General features: G+C 48.6%; 1 pseudogene across 1 annotated transcript in view; it reads left to right on the plus strand.

Annotated features, from left to right (window-relative positions):
• The first annotated feature begins 529 nt into the window (after positions 1 to 529).
• The window catches only part of LOC309972925 (allograft inflammatory factor 1-like), a 29,682-nt pseudogene continuing 8,962 nt past the window's right edge, over positions 530 to 21,249 (plus strand). Inside the window, exons 1-2 of the transcript in view lie at positions 530 to 538; positions 19,883 to 20,483. The product of the transcript in view is annotated as an allograft inflammatory factor 1-like (transcript). The remainder of the gene's footprint in view (positions 539 to 19,882; positions 20,484 to 21,249) is intronic.

Genomic DNA, 21,249 nt, shown 5'->3' on the forward strand with positions numbered 1-21,249 from the left:
TGTTTGGTCTGCAAAAAGGAAGCCACGGTGAGGATGGTGGGTGGACACTACAAAGTGGAGAGAGGTCAGCAGCCTTGTGGGCTCAGAAGTGCGCTCAGAGCCCAGAATGAAGGTCTGCCAGAGCGAGTCACGCCCTGGGCTGGGACCAGGGCCCGGCTTCCCCACGGGCAGCTCTTGTAGGTCTGTGAGATGTGGAAGCCGAAAGCATGGGCCCAAAGCAGGCTCTGCCACCTGTGACCGCGCGACCCCAGAAGGCCGCTGGCCTCTCTGCAGCTCAGTGGGGATGGTGCACCTGCCCCCCCTGTACTGCACTGGGTCCCCGAATGGCACGTGGGGTTGTATCTGTCACCTCTGTCGGTCCGACGGTGCCGTATAACCAACAACCGCCATACACACGTTATTGCTCACGTGACCGGGGCAGTTCTGCTGATCTTGGTCGCCCATCCGTGTACCTGGGGGGTGCTGGGAGGACTGAGGCCCTCGTCCTCCACACACCGGCCCAGGTGATGGCCAAGAGGGCAAGCCCCCCATGGTCAGAGTGAGTCACATGGCTGAGCTCAAAGTCAAGGTGCAGACAGGCCACTCCATCCACAGGGGCAAAGGGCGGGGACACAGGGTGGGGAGAAGAATCAGGACCACCTGAGAACAGAGGCCACATGCGTGGCCGAGCCTCACATGTCCTCCCTCTAGAGGGGACCACAGAGCACACACAGCAGAAAACCCAAGATGTGGTCCTGAGGTTTCATTCATGCATTCATTCAACACACAGTTACAGAGCACCTGCTGTGTACCAGACATCCTGGAGACATCAACAAACCTGTGCCCCCCTCCGAGAGTCCCAGTCCCAACAGGAAAGACGTGGTGCTCCAAATAGAGTTATTCAAGGGGGTTTGCCTAAAAGGACCATTTCCAGAAAGAGGGTGTAGGGGACCCCGGGGGTCAGCAGCAGCCCAGCTGGTAGCGCATCTTGGCCCCTTGGGACGAGGGGAGATGCTGGGAGGAGCAGCTGTGCAGAGAGCCCGCCAGGGCTCCGAGGAGGGGCCTCCAGTGGGGGGCCGCCAGCCCGAGGCGACCCCACAGAGGGAGCTGGGGACGCGGGCCCAACCCCTGTCCCCCCTGCCGTCTCCTGCGGGGCTCCCCCTGGGCTGAACGGCCAGAAAACCAGGATGCAGAGAGGCCAGTGCTGAACTCCATACACGTCAGAACAGAGGGAGAGAGGGGGTGAAAAGGGGGCAGGAAAGGCATGGAGGGGCCAGTGGGGGAGGCCTGGCCTGAGGGCTGCTGGAAGACGCAGCCACTGACCTGATGACCCACCGCGCACTGACCAAGCGCCGGGGAGCAGAGGCAGGGCTGGGACATCCCTGTGGAGCAGGAAGCTCCCGGGGGAGGCCAGTGCTCAAGGTCTTGACGGGCAAGTAGGAGCTGGCACGTTGGGTGAGGGGGGAGCAGGCCAGGGGCTTCCTTCCCGAGGGACCCGCAGGGACCACTCTAGCCCCCGCCCGAGGGGCAGGTAGGCGCCCCTGGCGGTCAGAGCTGGGGCCGTGGCGGGGCTGCAGGCCCAGGGGGTCGGTTGAGTCAGGCTCGGGTGCCCGCCTTGCAAGCGTAAAGGAATTAGAGTTGGGCGGTGGGTCGTGGGGGCGCTGATGGAGTTTTATAGAATAGTAACTTTCCCTTATCTCAAAAGCAACACTTTTACAACATAAACTTTAGAAAACAGCTAAACATAAAGAAGAAAAGAGAGGTCACTCGATCTCACCACCTCTATATAAGTGCAGCAGGCTGGACATTTACATGCAATAACCAGGTGTGCAGAGAAGCATCTCTCTCCTTTCTGTAACAGCAGATCTTACTGTGGAGCCGCTATGCGATGGAGGGTGGCGGGTACGGTGCCAAGAGGTGGGAGACACGACAGTTTGTCTGTAGGATCCAGCAGGGGAAAAAGCACTGATGATGCGCTGGAGACAGGAAGTGACCAGAACATGTCCGAATAAGAAGGGGTGAGGCTCACGGGTCAGAATGGCCATTGTTAAAAAGTCCATAAATAACACACGGTGAGGATGGGGTGGAGAACAGGGAACCCCCTCCTGTACTGTGGGTGAGAAGGTAAATCTGCAGCCACTATGGAGAACAGTATGGAGGTTCCTCAGAAAACTAAAAATAGAGGTACCGTATGATCCTGCAATCCCACTCCTGGGCATATATCCAGACAAAACTCTAATTCAAAAAGATACATGCACCCCTGTGTTCACTGCAGCATTATTCACAACAGCCAAGACACGGAGACAACCTAAATGTCTATTGACAGATGAATGAATGGATAAAGAAGATGAGGGACATATAGACAATGGAATATTCCTCAGCTATTAAAAAGAAAGAAATACTGCCTTTTGCAGCAACATGGATGGACCTAGAGATTATCGTACTAAGCAAGTAAGTCAGAAACAGAAAGACAAATATCATATGATTTCACTTATATGTGGAATCTAAAATATGACACAAACAAACTTATCTACAGAACAGAAACAGGCTCACAGACACAGAGGACCGATTTGTGGTTGCCAAGGGGGAAGGGAGGTGGGGGAGGGAGGGACTGGGAGTTTGGGATGAGCAGATGCAAACTATTATATATAGAATGAATAAACAAGGTCCTACTGTAGAGCACAGGGAACTATATTCAGTATCCTGGGAGAAACTACAATGGAAAAGAATATGAAAAAGAGTGTATATATGTATAACTGACTCACTTTGCTGTACAGAAGAAATTAACACAACAATGCAAATCAACTCTACTTCAATAAAATTTTTTTTTAAGTATATTTAAAAAATGGGTGAGGCTTACTGCTGAATGGAAGGGATGGTCTTGGCTAGCACCATGGACAGTCCGTCCACTGAGAGGGAGAGAGGGCAGTATATGGAACTGATGCAGGTGCTGGGGGTCATGGGGGACCTTGAGGGGTTTCCTCCTTTGACCACTGCGTGCTTGGCATCTTTTCTCAATCCACCGCATTGCCTTTTGGTTCTACCTTCTGGGAGATTTTTTGGGTTTTGTTTAATTTGAAATAATTATAGAGTCACAGGAAGTCAAAAAACAAAACAAACCAGTGCATAGCGTCACCCACCCTCTTCCAGTGGTGACATCTCACACACCTGTAGCACAGCATCAAAGCCAGGAAGCTGTTTTGTCTGTTGGTCCAAGTATGTTAACTACACTACAGATCTTACTGGGTTTCCACCAGCTTTCACACGCACTCATTTATGTACATGTGAGATCTTTGCAGATTTACCCCGTGCGTATAGATTTGGGTAACCACCGCTACAACCGAGATACAGAGCTGACCCGCCACGACAAAGACCACCCTTGCACTGCCCTGTAAGTCACCCCACACCCAACACCATCCCTGTCCCCTGGCACCACTAACTGTTCTCCAGCCCTGTCCTTTTGAGAATATTGTATAAATGAAATCATATACTAGGTAACCGTTTGATACTGGCTTTTTTCACTCAGAATAATTTCCTTGAGATCCGACCAAGTTGTTACTGTGTCAGTTGTTTGTTTCTTTGCACTGCTGGGCGTATTCCATCGTAGAGATGACGTGCCAGAGTTTGTGTGCCACTCACTTGTTGAAGGACATCTAGGCCCTTTCTGGTTTGGGGCTATTACAAATAAAGCTACTGTGAAAATCCTCTTACAGGTTTTGATGTGAACTTAGGTTCTCATTTCTCTGGGATAAATGCACAGGAGCACAATTGCTGGGCTGTAGGATAAGCACATGTTAAGTATTGCAAGGAACCACTCAACTGTTTTCTCAGAGCGACAGCACCTTTTCACATTCCCTCCAGCAATGGATGCGAGATGTAATTTCTCCACACCCTCGGTAACATTTGGTGTCATTGCTAGTTTTTACTTTGGTTGTTGTAATGGTGTGTATTGATACCTCACTATGATTTTAATTTACATTTCCCTCGCGTCTAATGTTGTTGAACGTGTTTTCGTGTGCTGACTCGCCATCCGTGTCTCTTCTTTGATATGTCCTCATCTTTTACTTATGTTCTGAATGTTTTGTTTTTACTGTTGAGTTTTGCGAGCTCTTTACATTTTCTAGATACAAGACCTTTATCAGATACGTGGTTGGCAAACATTTTCTCCCAGCCTGTAGCTAATGCATGGGAATCAACTCAAAGAGTCAAGTAAAATGAAGAAACAGAAAAATATGTTCCAGATGAAAGAACGAGATAAAACCTCAGAAAAAGACCTTAATGAAACAGAGATAAGTGATTTACCTCAAAAGAGTTCAAAATAACGGTCATAAAGATGCTCATCAAACTCAGGGGAAGAACGGATGAACAAAGTGAGAACTTCAACAGAGAGACAGGGAATGTAGGGAAGTACCAAACAGGAGTCACAGAACTGAAGAATACAGTCCAGGAGTGCAACAGAAGACTAGACGAAGCAGAAGAAAGGATCAGTGAACTTGAAGACAGAGCAGTGAAACTCACCCAATCACAGCGGCAAAAAGAAAAAAAGAATACAGAAGAGTAAAGATAGCTTAAGGGACTAACGGGACAACGTCAAGCAGACCCACATTCAACTGTTGGGGTCCCAGAAGGAGAAGGGAGAGAAAGAGGCAGAGAACTTATTCAAAGAAATAATGGCTATAAATTTCCTAACCCGGGGAAGGAAACAGACATCCAGACCCAGGAATCCCGAAAAGTTCCAAATAAGATGAGCCCAAAGAGACCCACAGCAAGACACGTTATAATTAAAATGTCAAAAGTTAAAGACAAAGAGAATCTTAAAAACAGCAAGAGAAAAACAACTTGGTACGCTGTCAGTAGTCATAAGCCCATAAGCAGATTTCCTGACAGAAACTTTGCAGGCCGGAAGGGTGTGGCATGATATGTTCAAAGTACTGAAAGGGAAAACTCTCCAACTAAGAATACTCTACCTGGAAAAGTTGTCATTCAAAATTGAAGAAGAGATAAAGAAAAAAGCTAAAAAAGATCACCACCACTAGGCCAGTCTTAAGAGAAATGTTAAAAGGATGTCTTTAAGCAGAAACGAAAGGGCAGTAATTAGTAACAGGAAACATACGGAAGCGCAAATCTCACTGGTAAAGGTAAATAGACAGTAAAATTCAGAACAAGCTAATGTTGTAAATGCAGTGGGTTAATCATCACTTCTAAAGCTAGTATGAAGGCTAAAATACAAAAGAAGTAAAAACAGCTATAACCACAATAATTTGTTAAAGGATACACAAGATTAAAGGATGTAAATTGTGACATCAAAAATATAAAGCGTGGTGGTGAGGGGAGGTAAAAATGCAGAGCTTTAGAATGCATTCAAACTTACGTTGTTATCAACTTAAAATAGACCGTTATAAGTTGTTTTATGTAAGCCCCATGGTAACAACAAGCGAAAACCTATGGTAGATACACAAGAGAGCAAGAGAAGAAGAAAGGAACAGAGTAACTAGGAAGCAGCCAGAAAACAATTAACAAAAATGATATAAGTATATACCTATCAATAATTACTTTAAATGTAAATAGCCCAGTCAAAAAACAGAGTGGCTGAATGGATAGAAAAATAAGACACACCTGTATGCTGCCTACAAGATGCTCACTTCAGATGTAAGCATACACACCGACTGAAAGTGAAGGGGTGGAAAATGATATTCTATGCAAATGGAAACAGACAAAAAAAAAGATTACTACATGATGATGAAGAGGCCACTTCAACCAGAGAATTTATTTGTAAATATTTATGCACCCAGCATAGGAGCACCTAAATAGGTAAAGCAAATGGTAACAAATGTAAAGGGAGAAGGAGGCGACAAGAAGAGTACAGAATGCCAACAAGTCACTTCCGCCCAGGGGGGGTCATCCAGCCAGAAAATCAATGAGGAAACATTGGCCTTAAATAACATGTTAGACCAGATGGACTTACACGTATATAGAAAATTCCATCCAGAAGCAATAGAATATACAGTCTCCTCAAGTACGCATGGGACATTTTCCTGGATAGATCATATGTTAAGCCACAAAACAAGTCTTAATAAAGTTAAGACAATAAATTGAAATCAGATCGAGTATATTTTCCTACCACAATGATGTAAGACTGAGAGATCGGTTACAAGAAGAAAACTATAAAAATCACAAATATGTGGACATTAGACAACAAGTGAGTCAAAGAATAAATAAAAAGAAAAAAATTAAATACCTTGAGACAAATGAAAATGGAAATACAACATACCAAAACTTATGGGATATAGCAAAAGCAGTTCTAAGAAGGAAGGTCATAGTGATAAATGCTTACATCAAGAAACAAGAAAAATCTCAAATATACCACCTAAGTTTACACCTCAAAGAACTAGAAAAGAATAACAAAGCCCAAAGTTAGTAGTAGTAAGGAAATAACAAAGATCGGAGCAGAAAGAAAGAAAGCAGAGACAAAAAAGGCAATAGAAAAGATCAATGAAACTAAAAGCTGGATTTTTACAAAGACATACAAAATTGGCCAACCATTAGCTAGACTCACCAAGAAAAAGAGAGGACTCAAATCAATAAAATCGAACATTAAAAAGAGATGTTAAAAGTGATACCACAGAAATTCAAAGGATCATAAAAGACTACTGTGAACAATTATACTCCAACAAGTCGGACAACCTAAAAGAAATGGATAAATTCCTAAAAACATATACCCTACCAAGACTGAATCATGAAGGAATGGAAAATCTGAACTAATTACTACTAGAGATTGGATCAGTAATCAAAAACCTCCCAACAAACAAAAATCCAGCACCAGATGACTTCATTGGTGAATTTTACCAAACATTCAAAAAGATTTAATATCTATCCTTCTCAAACTCTTGCAGAAAATTGAAGAGGAGGAAACACTTCCAAACTCATTTTATAAGACCGCATTACTCTGATAACAAAACCAGACAAGAATGCCACAAGAAAACCACAGGCCAATATTTCTGATGAAATAGATGCAAAAATCCTCAACAAAATACTAGCAAGCTGAATTCAACAATGCATTAAAAGGATCATATACTACGACACAGTGGGATTTATTCCAGGGAGGCAAGGATGGTTCAGCATTTGCAAATCAATCAGCATAATACACATTACCAAAATAAAAAATAAAATTCATATGATCATCTCAATAGATGCAGAAAACACATTTGACAAAATTCAATATCAATTTATGATCAAAACTCTCAACAAAGTGGGTATAGAGGGAACAGACCCCCACGTAATAAAGGCCATATATGACAAGCCCACAGCTAACATCATACTCAATGTTGAGAAGCTGAAAGATTTCCTCTGAGATCAGGAAGAAGACAAGGATGCCCACTCCTGCTACTTTTATTCAAAATAGCATTAGAAGTCCTAGACAGAGCAATTAGGCAAGAAAAAGAAATAAAAGGCACACCATTTGTAAGGAAGAAGTAAAACTGTCACTATTTGCAGATGACATATTATATGTACAAAACCCTAAAGACTCCAAGAAAAACTCTTAGATCTAATACACAAATTAGATAAAGTTACAAGATACAGAAATCTGTTGTGTTTGTATACACTAATAAAGGAAACCAATTCCATTTACAACTGCATCAAAAAGAATAGAATACCCAGGAATAAACTTAACCAAGGGGGTGAAAGACCTGTATACTGAAAGCTTTAAGATGCTGATAAAATAAATTCAAGACAAATAAACAGAAAAATATTCCATGCTCATAGATTGGAAGAATCAATATTGTTAAAATGTCCATACTACCCAAAGTGATCTACAGGTTCAATGCAGTCCCTATCAAAATTTCAATGGTATTTTTCACAGAAATAGAACAAAAAATCCTATATTTTTATGGAACCATAGTAGAACCCCAAATAGCCAAAGCAATCTTGAAGAACAAGAGCAAAGCTGTAGGCATCAGGTTTCCTGATTTCAAACTATATACAAAGCTACATTAATCAAAACATCATGGTATTGACATAAAAACAGATACCTAGATCAATAGAACAGACTAGAGAGCCAGGAAATAAACCCACACATATATGGTCAATTTATGACAAAGGAGCCAACAATATACAATGGGGAAAGGACAGTGTCCTCAATAAATGGTGCTGGAAAAACTGGGTCACCTCATACAAAAAGAAAAAGAAAAAGAAACTGAACCACTATCTTACACCATACACAAAAGCCAACTCAAAATGGATTAAAGACTTGTATTAAGACCTGAAGCCATAAAATTCCTAGAAGAAAATGTGTTAAGTTTCTTGACATAGGTCTCGATGAAGATTTTTTGTATTTGACACCATAAGCAAAGGCAATAAAAGCAAAAATAAGCAAGTATGACTACATCAAACTAAAAAGCTTCTGCACGGCTAAGGAAATCATCAACAAAATGAGAAGGCAACCTACCAAATGGGAGAAAACAGTGCAAATCATATATCCGATAAGCAGGTAATATCCAAAATAAATAAAGGACTCGTACAACTCAGTAGCAAAAAAAAAAACCCCAAGAAACAAAAAACAAACACCTGATTTCAAAATGGGCAGGGGATGCGAATAGATATTTTTTCCCAAATAAGACACAGATGTCCAACAGATACATGAAAAGGTGTTCACATTACTAATCATCAGGGAAATGCAAAACAAAACCATGAGGTATCACCTCACACCTGTCAGAATGGCTATTATCAAAAAGACAAGAGATACGTTCTGGAGAGGCTGTGGAGAAAAGGGAACCCTCGTGCACTGTGGGTGGGAATGTAAATTGGTGCAGCCACCATGGAGAACAGTATGGAGGTTCCTCAAAAAACTGAAAATAAGACTACCGTATGATCCAGCAATCCCACTTCTGGATACACATCCAAATAAAATGAAAACTCAGAAAGATATATCCACCACGTTCATTGCAGCATTATTTACAGTAGTCAAGACACGGAAGCAACCTAAGTGTTCGCTGATAGATGAATGGATAAAGCGAGGACTCCATGTATATGTGTGTCGGTATATATTTAATGGAATATTACATACACAATGGAATATTATTCGGCCATTAAAAAAGAAGGAAGTCTTGCCATTTGCAGCAAAATGGATGAATCTTGAGGTCATTACGCTAAGTGAAATGAGTCAGACAGAGAAAGACAAATACCTCGTGATCTCTTATATGTGGAATCTAAAAAATAACACAAACAAACAACAAACCAAAATGAGCTCATAGATACAGAGAACAAACTGATGGAGGCTGGGAAGGGATCGGGGAGACGGGTGAAGAGGGTAGAAAATACAAACTTCCAGTTATAAAATAAATAAGTCCTGGGGATGTAATGTACAGCACGGTGCCTATAGTTAATAATACTCTATTATATATTTGAATTTGCTTAGAGAGTAATCTTAAAAGTTCTCATCACAAGAAAAAAAGAAGCTTGTAACTAGGTGTGGTGATCACTTTGCTATATATATATATATTGAATCATGTCGTACACCTGAAACTAATATAATGCCAATTATATTTTAATAAAAATTTTTTTTCTGCCCCACACTCTCTCTCCTCTTTTTCTGGGACTCTGATGACACAAATATTAGATTTTTTGTCATTGTTCCACAGATTCCTAAGAGTATGTTCATTTATTTCCAGCTTATTTTCTCTGTTGTTCAGATTGGATAATTTCACGGTAGGTCTTTAAGTTTACTGATTCTTTTTTCTGTTGTCTCCAAACTACTCTTCAGCTTGTCCAGTGAATTTTAGTTTTTGTTCTTGTATTTTTCAGTTCTATAATTTCCACTTGATTCTTTTTTATGTCTTCTATTTCTTAGCTGAGATTTTTTTTTCCACTTGCTTCAAGGGTACACATTCGTAACTGTTTGTTGAAGCATGCCTTACGACTGCTGCTTTGAAATCCATCAGGTGATTCCAACATCTGAGTCACCTTGGCGCTGGTGTCTGTTGGTTGTCTTTTCTCATCAAGTTGTGACTGTTCTGGTTCTTGGGATGACAAATAATTTTTTTATCGTGTGTGTCACTTTTGTTCTTTGAAAGCTTTTGTTTTTGAGCATACAAAAGCAGTGATATTCAGAATCCTTAATGACTAGAGTAGTATGGAATTGGCCAATCAAGAAACTTACAGCCCACTCACAGACGCACAGATGCTGACTCTATAAATAAACAGGCTGCCCGTAACCGTTGATACAGCCTAACTAGCTGCACTGAAAAGATACCTTTCTGAACTTTCTGAAAATAGGAAGTACGATTTTAATCTTAAATGGGTCCTTTTGTTGTTTGCTTTAGTTTTTGCCGTTACATAATTCCTCCTACAGCTGGTGGGTCTTGGCTACTTACGTTTAAGAGTGACGCCTCAACAAAGTCACTGGGATCTGTGGTGCCCAGGCAGGGTTTGCCAATCTGGGGGCCGCAGAGGATAACCTGGCAGGACATCTTTGTTGCAAGACACCAACTGCCTATACATAAATCTTTTATCTTGGGCCAGTTTCTCCAAAACACTTCCCTCTAATCTCCTGAGTGCCCACATCTGGGAGACAGTGAGAGAAGGGCGCCAGGAGTCTGACTGCTTTTTATGGGAACTTTCGCTTAATCTGTTTTGTATTTTTAAATCTGTTTTTTTTTTTTTTTTTTTTTTGGCGGTACGCGGGCCTCACTGCTGTGGCCTCTCCCGCTGCGGAGCACAGGCTCCGGACGCGCAGGCCCAGCGGCCGTGGCTCACAGGCCCAGCCGCTCTGCGGCATGTGGGATCCTCCCGGACTGGGGCATGAACCCGCGTCCCCTGCATCGGCAGGCGGACTCCCAACCACTGCGCCACCAGGGAAGCCCTTTAAATCTGTTTTTAATATAATGTCCTTACCTTCAGCTGTGCCTGGTGTCCCTAAACCCAAAGTCTTTGGGGTTTGTCCTCTCCCAGGACTAAACTTCCAAACATGAAGGACAGTCTCTCAGTAGCTTTGCTTCTTTTTTTTTTTTTAATAAGTTTATTTATTTATTTATTTAATTTATTTGGCTGTGTTGGGTCTTTGTTTCTCCGCGGGGGCTTTCTCTAGTTGCGGCGAGCGGGGTCTACTCTTCGTTGAGGTGCGCGGGCTTCTCATTGCGGTGGCTTCTCTTGTTGCAGAGCACGGGCTCTAGGTGTACAGGCTTCAGTAGTTGTGGCGTGTGGGCTCAGTAGCTGTGGCTCTCGGGCTCTAGGCGCGTGGGCTTTGGTAGTTGTGGCGCATGGGCTTAGTTGTTCCGTGGCGTGTGGGATCTTCCCGGACCAGGGCTCGAACCCGTGTCCCCTGCATCGGCAGGCGGACTCTCAACCACTGCGCCACAGGGAAGCCCTAGCTTCGCTTCTTAAACTAACATAATCAGTGACTCTTTCTGGCCTTTAGCCCAAGACGTGCACCGTGTAATGAACTGTCCTCTCCCCCAGGCATCCAGAGCGGCGCTAGCCATCACCCCTCCTCGAGAAGCTTGAGGAAGGAGCCGCTCAAGCCACCTTTCGCTGGGCTTCCTTCTTTCCCAGCATTTTAGCTGAGAACGGCTGCCGCGGAGTTTGTTCTGTCTTGAGGCAAAGGAGTGAGGCTTTTTCACCCACGTCGGTCGGTCACTAGTCACCAGCCGCCCCAGAGGGACGGGCACCCCCAAGCACCCCCAAGCGAGGCGGTGCAGCTCACCCCAGGGCGAGCCTGCAGGGAAGGCTGCGGGCGCGACAGGGGGGAGCCCGCAGCACCCGGACGGGACCAGCGGCCTCTGGCACAGGTCGCCCCTCGCACCGTCCACACGCGTTTGCCTCTCGCGTTCTAGTTATTCTATCTCACCACGGCCTCTCCTGGATTTGAGGGGTTCTGACGGCTGGAACACTGACTCAAGGTGAACTTTAGTCCCCACCGGTGCAGCTGTTCCCAAGCCTGTGAGGGACCCTCATCCTCTTCTCCGTCTGCCACCTGTTCTGGCTTCCCCGTGGCCTCATCCAGCACTTACGCGGGTCCAGGTGGCCCCCCCGGTGGGTAACGCAGACCCTCACCACCGAGTGGCCTGAGTCTCTGGTCACGAGACGTTATCAGGCCAATGTTGCTTCATCTTCTCACTTACATTAAAGCTGGACTTCGTGATGTGAGCGGTGAAGAGACACCCCAGAGACCCCCTGAACATCCGTCACCTCCGTCTCCGTTCTCGTGCTGATCGCGCTCGATCCCTCTTCCCAGCGTGCTGCCCGCTCCTCACCTGCTCCCGTCCTCCTGAAAGGCGTCCTTCTGAAGTGGGGCAGCGGCCATAGCTTAAGTTTGGTGGGACTCCTGTCATGTCCCCCGGTGGAAGCATCTGGCCCCTGGGAACCGGGGTCTGTTGGCCCACAGAGTCAAGAGTCGTGGGAGGGAAAGCACACGTCACCCACATGGGTCCCGAGATGTGACTGGGGGCCCTCCTACTGGCTCCACTGTGTGTCCGAACCTGCTTCTACTTGCTGGGAAAACAGCAGCGCACGGCGGCCGCGATTAGAAAACTAGATGAGGCTGCAGATAGAAGCTCCTCTCTTCTTGCATCGAAGCCCACTGCCCACTCCTTGCCACCGCTGGCCCTCTGGCTTCTCTCCACAGACCAGATAATTAGATGACCCCTGCACCTCCCACACCCAGTGACACCGCCCATCTCCCCGTGTGTCTCGTGCTGTGCCCCCGCAGGGAGAAGCCTTGGTAGCGGCGTGGCTGAAGTGTCCTGGAGACCAACCCTCCACCTGCAACCAGGGAGGGAGGCCTCCTTGTCATCTGCCCAGTGGGTGACCCAAGTTCAGCACCTCGTCCTTCAAGCCTGCAGGGCCATGTCTGGGACGAACAGTTTTAGGTCGGCTTCTAGAAGCAGAGCCAGAAGTAGGAATTCTCGGCAAGTCATAAAGGACGTTCCCAGGAGAAGCCTGAGGGCAGCAGGCGGGGCGGTGGAGGCAGTTAGACGGGGACGTGGTTTCACCCCAAATGCAGCCCAGCCTGACCCGTGGGAGCCCGGAAGCATAAATGGTATCGGAGGATCTGTCCCGCCTCGTGACACGGAGCATGGAGTTTGGGCCCTGAATCTCTTAGGGACTGGCCACAAGCCACTGCAGGGGGTGGGGAGTGTAAGTCCCAGCAGCCCCAGGGTCCCGGGGCAATCCTCCAGAGGTCACAGGTGTGGGATTTAGCACCACCCCCTGCAGTGGCTGTGACACAGACAGGTAGACAGGAGGGACCAGGGGGATCTGGGTAGGGCACCTACAGCATCAGCCCTACCCACCCACCCAAAACTGCACCACTTTACGTGACCACGTGTGTAGGTTTATTCTGACTTAAGTTTTGAAGGCTTACTTAGCAAAATACATCAAGCTTTTTCTTTATAGATTCCATTATTTTTACAAGAATATTCACAGCAGCCCAAAGTGGAAACACCCCAAACATCCCTCAATAGATGAAGGGACAAACTGTGATGTCACAGAGACCCAAACGCTGTTGCACACAGAGGAGCCGGGTGGCGGGGTCGGTCCCAGGACAGCGCGAACGGAGCTGGAGACACCGCGCTGCACAGAAGGCGGGTGCTGTTTCTACGACGCCGCGAATCCTAGCCCGCTCCTCCTGTTAACACAGTCCCATACGTTCCTTTAGTTTGTAATTTATCTTTAAGACTTTGGAGTTTATCTTGGTCTGGCACATGAAGCAGGATCTCAGAAAACTTCTTCCAAGTGGTTGACCGGTTCAACAATATTATTGAGGATTCCACCCTGGAGCCGCTGCCTAGAAATGCCACCCACACCGAGCACTAAATGCTCGCCTGCCCTTGCATCTGTTCCTGGATCCTGAGCTCCCCGTAGATCGGTCTGTCTGTTCCTCTCCAGACTCATGCTGTTTTAGTTAGCGGGGGCGCACGGTCATATCACACAGGGCAGGGCCCCCTCATTATCCTTTCATGCTTTCACGTTTTCCTTGACTGTTCTCACACATACGCTCTTCCAGATGAACGACAGAGTCGCCACATCACACTCCAGACGTCGTGCTGGGCTTTTGTACGGATTTGCTTTAAACTTATAGACTAACTTGGAGGAAAATTACATCTTTACAATATCAGGTCTTCTGATGCGGCAACAGCATAAAGTTCTCCTCTTATGCAGAGTCTTCTTCATATGCCCCGGTGTCAAAGACCTGTGTGTGTGTGTGTGTGTGTGTGTGTGTGTGTGTGTGTGTGTGTGTGTGTGTGTGAGAGAGAGAGAGAGAGAGAGAGAGAATGAGAGGAGAGAGAGAGAGACAGAGAGAGACAGAGAGACAGAGACAGAGAGACACAGAGAGAGACAGGGAGGGATGGAGAGGGAGGGAGGGAGGGAGGTCTGCCCAGCAATCATTTCCATGCCCTCCCTCTGGTCTGAGAGCTCCCCTTTCCTGGGAGCGAGATCCTGGGGGTATCGTCCCCACCAAAGGCATGGACGATGGGAACTAGTACCAGCCGGTTAGAAGCCTCCAGCTCGCGGCCGCGGTGATGGGTTCACATGGCACAGGGAAGACCTGTTGGTCCCTCCACGAGATGTGACATCTGGACGCTGGGAAAAGGGTTTCCACGTCTCTGGAATCCCCAGCTGTGAGCATGCATTGGGTCTGGGGACAGCTGCCTGCACAAGAAACCCAACAACAAAATAGCTAACGTTTACTGAGCCCTTTCCACGTGCCAGGCGCTGTTCTCCAAGTGTGACAAGAATTGGCTCAGGTAAACTCCACAAGAACCTGTGCGATGGGCGGAGGAGAAATCCAAGGCCTTTAATAACCTAGGACCCCGGCGCTGACCGGTCAAAACGGGCCTCCCGACTGGCGTGTCCAAGCCGGCCTCAGCTCAGAAGACCGGAGTCAACACGCCCTTTCCTACACGCGCGCACGGCGCCGCCACGGCTGGTCGGCGGCGGGACCAGGCTTTCCTCCTACACGTGAAAAGCAGTGAGTCGGGCATCACGAAGGACAGGCCTAAGGCGGACCGGCCCGAGGGGCGGCAGGATACACAGGGGTGATGAGCCCGAGCCCCTGCCCGACTGGGAGGACAGCTGTCCTCATTGTGGGGGGAAGGTTGGGGGAACCGTCCCTTGTCACTACTGGGCCACCCTGGGGCGTCCCCTGCCTTTGGGGGAAGGGGATGCTGGCTCTCCTGTGAAGACCCCGCCAAGGTCTGTTCCACACCCACGCCCCTCCCAGCCGCGCTGCTGGCCGTCGAGGTGGAGGCCGGGGCCACCAGCCAAGAACGTGGGCGCCTCTAGAAGCCAGAAAGGCCGGGAAACGGGTTCTCTCCTGCAGCCCCCCGGTGCTGGGACGCACACCCCGGCCGCCCCTTGATCTCAGCCCGGTGAGACGCAGTCCGGACTTCCCACGGGACCTGTGATAAATTTGTTATTTTGAGCCACTAGTTTTGTGGTAATTGGTTACAGAGGCAATGCAAAAGCAGCCTCTGTGCTTCTAGAGTTTATTTTGAACCTGCTGTTTAAACAGAGAAAAGATAACCCCGCAGGGGAGGACGTGAACCGTGACCCCACGGATCCAAACCGGCGCGACCTCACTGTGAATTCGGCCTTTGGGGTGCTGGGGCCAAGGGCGACCAGGGAGCTAGTTTCCGAATCGACTTCGGGCAGAAGACGGCTTCTATTAAAGACTAAGGAAGGAGGCTGTGCCGACTGCGAGTTTGCTGCAACAGGGGACCTCACGCCGGGGGCTGAAGCAGCAGAAACGCATCCCTGCTCTCTCCTGGAGGCGTCATGTCTGAGATGGAGGTGTCGGCAGGGCTGCTCCCCACCAGGCCGTGAGGGAGGGTCTGCTCTGGGCCTCTCCCCGTGCTGCTGGTGGTTTGCTGGCGACCCCGGGGGCTCCTGGGCTGGTAGGTGCATCACCCCGTCTCTGCCACCATCTGCCCACGGCTTTCTTCCCCCGTCAGTGTCCCCTTCCTATAAGAACACTGGTCGTACAGGATTAGGGCCGCCCCAATGACCTCAGCCTAACTCGTGGCATCTACAAAGACCCTACTTCTCAATGCGGCACATTCACAGGCGGTGAGGTAGGACTTCGACATCTTGGGGGAAGCAACTCAACCCATAACATACACATAAGTATTGAAATTCAGCCGTGATGGCAGAAGTGTTGAGAACTTAGACCAACGAGAAAACTTCTCCCGGGAAGGAGTGGGTGTCAGGGGTGCTGCTGGAATCGCCAGTGCCTGGTGACAAGGCAGATGGACCCTAATCAGCTTTGTTATTGATTTTAAATCCTCCACAGAGCACGCCTCCCCTCCCGCAACCCATGCTGCACCTGGCGCCCCACTTCCCAGCACAGTGATGGACGCACAGAGCAGCCAGCGTCCGCAGGAGGGCCGACCGCTGCCCAGGGAGGCTGGGGGAGGGCAGGGGAGGCTTCCCCAGGGAGCACGAGGCGCCTGGGATGGGCCCGTGGCATCGGTGTGTCCCCTCTGGCGCTCAGGACGCTGGTCCACTGTGTGGACGCACCCCGGCTCGCTCACCTGTCCACCAGCTGAAGGACAGACACGTGGGGGGTCTTCTGGTTTGGGCATTAAGAATGAACCCTCTCCACAGGGGAACGGATAAAGAAGACGTGGTACATATCCACGATGGAGTGTCAGGCGTAAAAAAGAACGGAATAAGGCCACGTGCAGCAACGTGGACGCACCTAGAGATGATCATACCTAAGTGAAGCCAGACACAGAAAGACAAACACCATATGACGTCACTTACAAGTGGGCTCTAAACTACGACACAAATGAACTTATCTATGAAACAGAAACAGACTCACAGAGAACAGACTTGTGGCCGCCAAGGGGGAGGGGAGGTGGGGGAGGGATGGATGGGGAGTTTGGGATGAGCAGATGCAAACCATTATATATAGAATGGATAAATGACAAGGTCCTACTATATAGCACGGGAAACCGTATTCAATACTCTGGGATAAACCATAATGGAAAAGCATATGAAAAAGAATATATATATGTACGTGTGTGTGTGTATAACTGAATTGCTTGGCTATACAGCAGAAATAAACACAACATTGTAAATCAACTATACTTTGACAAATTAAAATTAAAAATGAAGACTAACATTTCAGGTACATATTTTTGTGTGACCACCAGTTTTCGGTTTTCTAGGGTAGATATTTCTGATGGGATGACTAGCTTTTTTTTTTTTTTTTTTTGCGGCACGCGGGCCTCTCACTGTTGCGGCCTCTCCCGTTGCGGAGCACAGGCTCCGGACGCGCAGGCTCAGCGGCCGTGGCTCACGGGCCCAGCCGCTCCGCGGCACGTGGGATCTTCCCGGACCGGGGCACGAACCCGCGTCCCCTGCATCGGCAGGCGGACTCCCAACCACTGCGCCACCAGGAAGCCCTGGGATGACTAGCTTCTAAGGCCCTCGTGTGCTTAAGAAACTGTTTAAGAACGGTTCGTGGTGCCATTTGCATTCCCTCTGGTGACAAGGAGCTGCCCGGCTCTAAGCGCCCACTGGCACCTGGTTCTGCCAGCTTTGCTGTCACCATTTGATCAGCAGGTCGGGCCACCTCACTGCCATTTTAACCGGCATCTCCCTGGGGGCTAACTTGCTCCCTGCGCACGCATTTTATTTGCCGTCCGCATATCCTGTTTGGAAACATGTATGTTGTGATCGCTAACCCATTTTAAAATTTGGTTTATTTTCTTATTGTTGAGTTTCGAGAGTTCTTTATATATTCTGGACACAAGCTGTTAAGAGATGTGATTTCCAGATGTTTTCTCCCCGTCTGTGAGTTATCTTTTCATTCTCTGAACAGAGCAAATGTGTTTAACTTTGATTCAGTCCAATTCATCAGTTTCTCAAAAAACTCTGCCTAACTCTGAGGTCACAAAGATTCTCTCCTATCTTTTCTTCTAAAGGTTTTATAGTTTTAGGCTTGACATCTGGGTCTATTGGAGAATGAAGAATAGATCAAGGCTCTTTAAATGTAAGTTTTTCACCAAATTTAGGAAGTTTGGGCCATGATTTCCTCAAGTATTATTTTCTATGCCAATTTCTCTCTCCTCTCGGGACTTCCGTGAGAGGAACGTTGGACCCTGTGGTGTTGCCCATTCATCCTCGAGATCATGCTTTCTCCCCAAACTTCTGTTTTCCGTTCTGCACAGCGATGATTTCTGTTGACCCCCCTCAGGTTTCCTGAACCCTTCCCCCTGCATCTCCATTCTGCTACGGAGCCCATCCCGTGATTTTTTTTTTAATTTCAGATATGGCGTTCTTTCAATTATAAACGTTCCCTCCGGTTATATTTTCTAGTTTCTACTTCTCTGCAGAGAACTTCTACGTCTCCAGGCATCTCAAGATTATTCACCTTATCCTCACGATGGACGGTTAGAAGAGCTGCTTTAAAACCTTTAACTGATCCTTCCCTTCTGAGTCGTCTTGGGCTTGGTATCTGTTGGTGTCTCTTTCCTCGTTCTGCTGCTTCTGCGAGTCGAGGAATTTGGGATTGTGTGCTGGACGCTTGCATACTGTGCTGGGAGACCCTGGGTCCTGGCTAACACTCCGGAGGGTGTTGCGTTGTCACGGCCGCTGCGGCTCCAGCAGACCGACCTGGTTAGGCCCAGACGGCGCAGTCCAGCTCTCCTTCTGCAGGCAGTGGTCCGTTACGGGTTCCACTCCAACGCCTTTCCCACATCGCTGGGCTCCATCCGGCACACGGGCTGGGACTGGGCAGATGGTTCAGGGCTGGAAGTCTTTGATGCGCTTCTGTGGGAGCCTCGGTCACACACGGCGCTGGGCGTGTCCTCCTGAAACCCGCTCGCCTCTGGGAGTTCTCCCACCCCCTCCAGCTCTGTGGGGCCCCTTCCCCTTGTCTTCAGACTCTCTATCTCCCCTGGGGTTTCCCGTCAGTGCTGCCACGAAGTGCAGGGACGGGCCCACCCGGGGGTCAAAATGGGAATCAAAGGAGGAAAATCAGCCCCCGACTCTCCCTCGTTTCAGGTCGTGACTCAGGCTTGACTTCAGACCCTAATCGGCCTGCCCTGCTACTGGACACCGACCTCAGAGGCTGCATGTGATATCCCCTCCGGAACTGTTCACTGTAATCAATGTGAGAGATAAACCGTAGTTGGATAAAGTTACTGGGACTATTTACTCAGCAGTTGGAATTCTGGAGCCAGAATTAGGATACACGTTTTTTACCGGCCACCTCACTGGGCTCTGACGAGTTCCAATGTCTTTTTCCTTTTTCAATGAAAAGTATCTGATACACACGCAATAACACAAAAGTGTGTATGTAAACCATGACGTTTAATAACAGAACGAACACCTGAGAACCTATGATGCTCCTGCAACCACTCCCTCCTCCCATCCACTGGCCACCAGAGGTGACTAGAGTCTGAATTAATCTTTACTATCATTACAATTGTCTCTCCTTATGGTTGTGCTACTTATGTGTGTATCCATAAATACAGTAGTTATTTTAAAATTATTTTTAGACATAAAAATGATGTCACAGTACCTCTATACTTTTACAACTTAAGTTTTTTTAAAATTAATTATTCGTTTACTTTTGGCTGTGTTGGGTCTTTGTTGCGGCACGCGGGCTTCTCATCGCGGTGGCTTCTCTTGTTGCGGAGCACGGGCTCTAGGTGTGCGGGCTCAGTAGTTGTGGTGCACGGGCTCTAGAGCGCACGTTCAGTAGTAGTCGCATACGGGCTTAGTGGCTCCGCGGCATGTGGGATCTTCCTGGACCAGGGCTCGAACCCACGTCCCCTGCATTGCCAGGCCGATTCTTAACCACTGTGCCCCCAGGGAAGCCCTGCAACTTGATGTTTTAAACCCAATTTTGAGATTCATGTACTGATCCCGCCGCCACACGCCGCGCGGCTTGGACCAGGCGCCCGCCCCTCCCCCTCGTCCCTTTGCCGCGGTCGCGAAGCCCCGGGCCGGCGGAAGCCCGGTGCTCACCACGTCGGTCGCACTCGGCAACAGGTTCCAAGCAGGGAAAGCGCTGTTTGCTCAAAGCCCGGCAGGAGAGGAGGCCGGCCGAGATCAACCGGGAGCTCCTCTGTGACCAGAAGCACAGTGATGAAGAGAACCTGCCGGAAAAACTTGCGGCCTTTAAAGAGAAGTACCTGGAGTTTGACCTGAACAGTGAGGGCGAGATTGATCTGATGTCTTTAAAGAGGATGATGGAGAAGCGTGGGGTCCCCAAGACCCACCTGGAGATGAAGAAGATGATCTCGGAGGTGGCGGGCGCTGTCAGCGACACCATCTCCTACTGAGACTTTGTGAACATGATGCTGGGGAAACGGTCGGCGGTGCTCAAGCTAGTCATGATGTTTGAAGGAAACCCAAGGAGAGCAGCCCCAAGCCAGCTGGCCCCCCTCCAGAGAGGCGTTGCCAGCCTGCCCGGAGGACCCCGCCTGGGCCTGCCCCGCTCTCCCCACTCGTCTTCCTCCCTCCCGATCTCACTGCCCTTCTTGACGCACTGCGATGTGTCTTATTTGTTTGGTCATTGCATTTGTTTTTTCATCAGCAGAGTCAGCGATCTCTTTGTCTAGCATAAATTACTGCCTTAAAGGGGCTCTGGGTTGGGGAGTCCCGATCTCCTCCTTCTCTTCTTCCCTGAGTCTCTTCTCCCTGTGCAGAAGGGCTGACGTTAAACCAAAAACCAGAGGGGGCAGGGCCAGGACAGGGAGACCAGAAGCCTGTGAGTCCCGCACTTGAAGCTGGTATTGTTCGTCCTTCCAGGTCACTGAGCTAAGTCCCGGGACCCTGGCCTGGCCCTGGCGAGACCCTTTCAGGAGACCCTGGAGTCGGGATAAGGCTGCAGGGCCTCGCTAGGGTATCCTCGGACGGCTCTGTGGTTCCACCGCTCTTGGGTGGGCCAGGATGTGGCCACGCAGCATCCCACCTCCCCAGCTGGTCCCCTCTCAGTCTACGCTTCGTCTTATCCTCAGTGAGGTGACAGAAGGAGAAAAGGGGAGGGACTTGCAAGTTGAACCCTTCAAGAAGGTTCCAGAGGAATCCTCTAGCCCTGCCCCCTGGCCACACCTTTACAGGCAGCTCAGAGGAAGGGTGCAGCTCCCCCTGACCCTTGCTGGGGCTTCAGAGGCAGAGGGGGTCCAGGGGCCTTGGGGGAGGGGATTCAGCTCAGTCTAGTCCCACCTTGTAGGGAGGATGTTGAGGGCAGCAGGACGGGAGGATGAGGACTTAAATGCTCATGGCAGAGAGGCAGCCCCACTGTTAGGCCGCGAGCTG

The sequence above is a fragment of the Leucopleurus acutus genome, assembly GCF_964270905.1.
Source record: "Leucopleurus acutus genome assembly, chromosome: 16".
In the NCBI taxonomy this organism is placed as follows: Eukaryota; Metazoa; Chordata; class Mammalia; order Artiodactyla; family Delphinidae; genus Leucopleurus; species Leucopleurus acutus.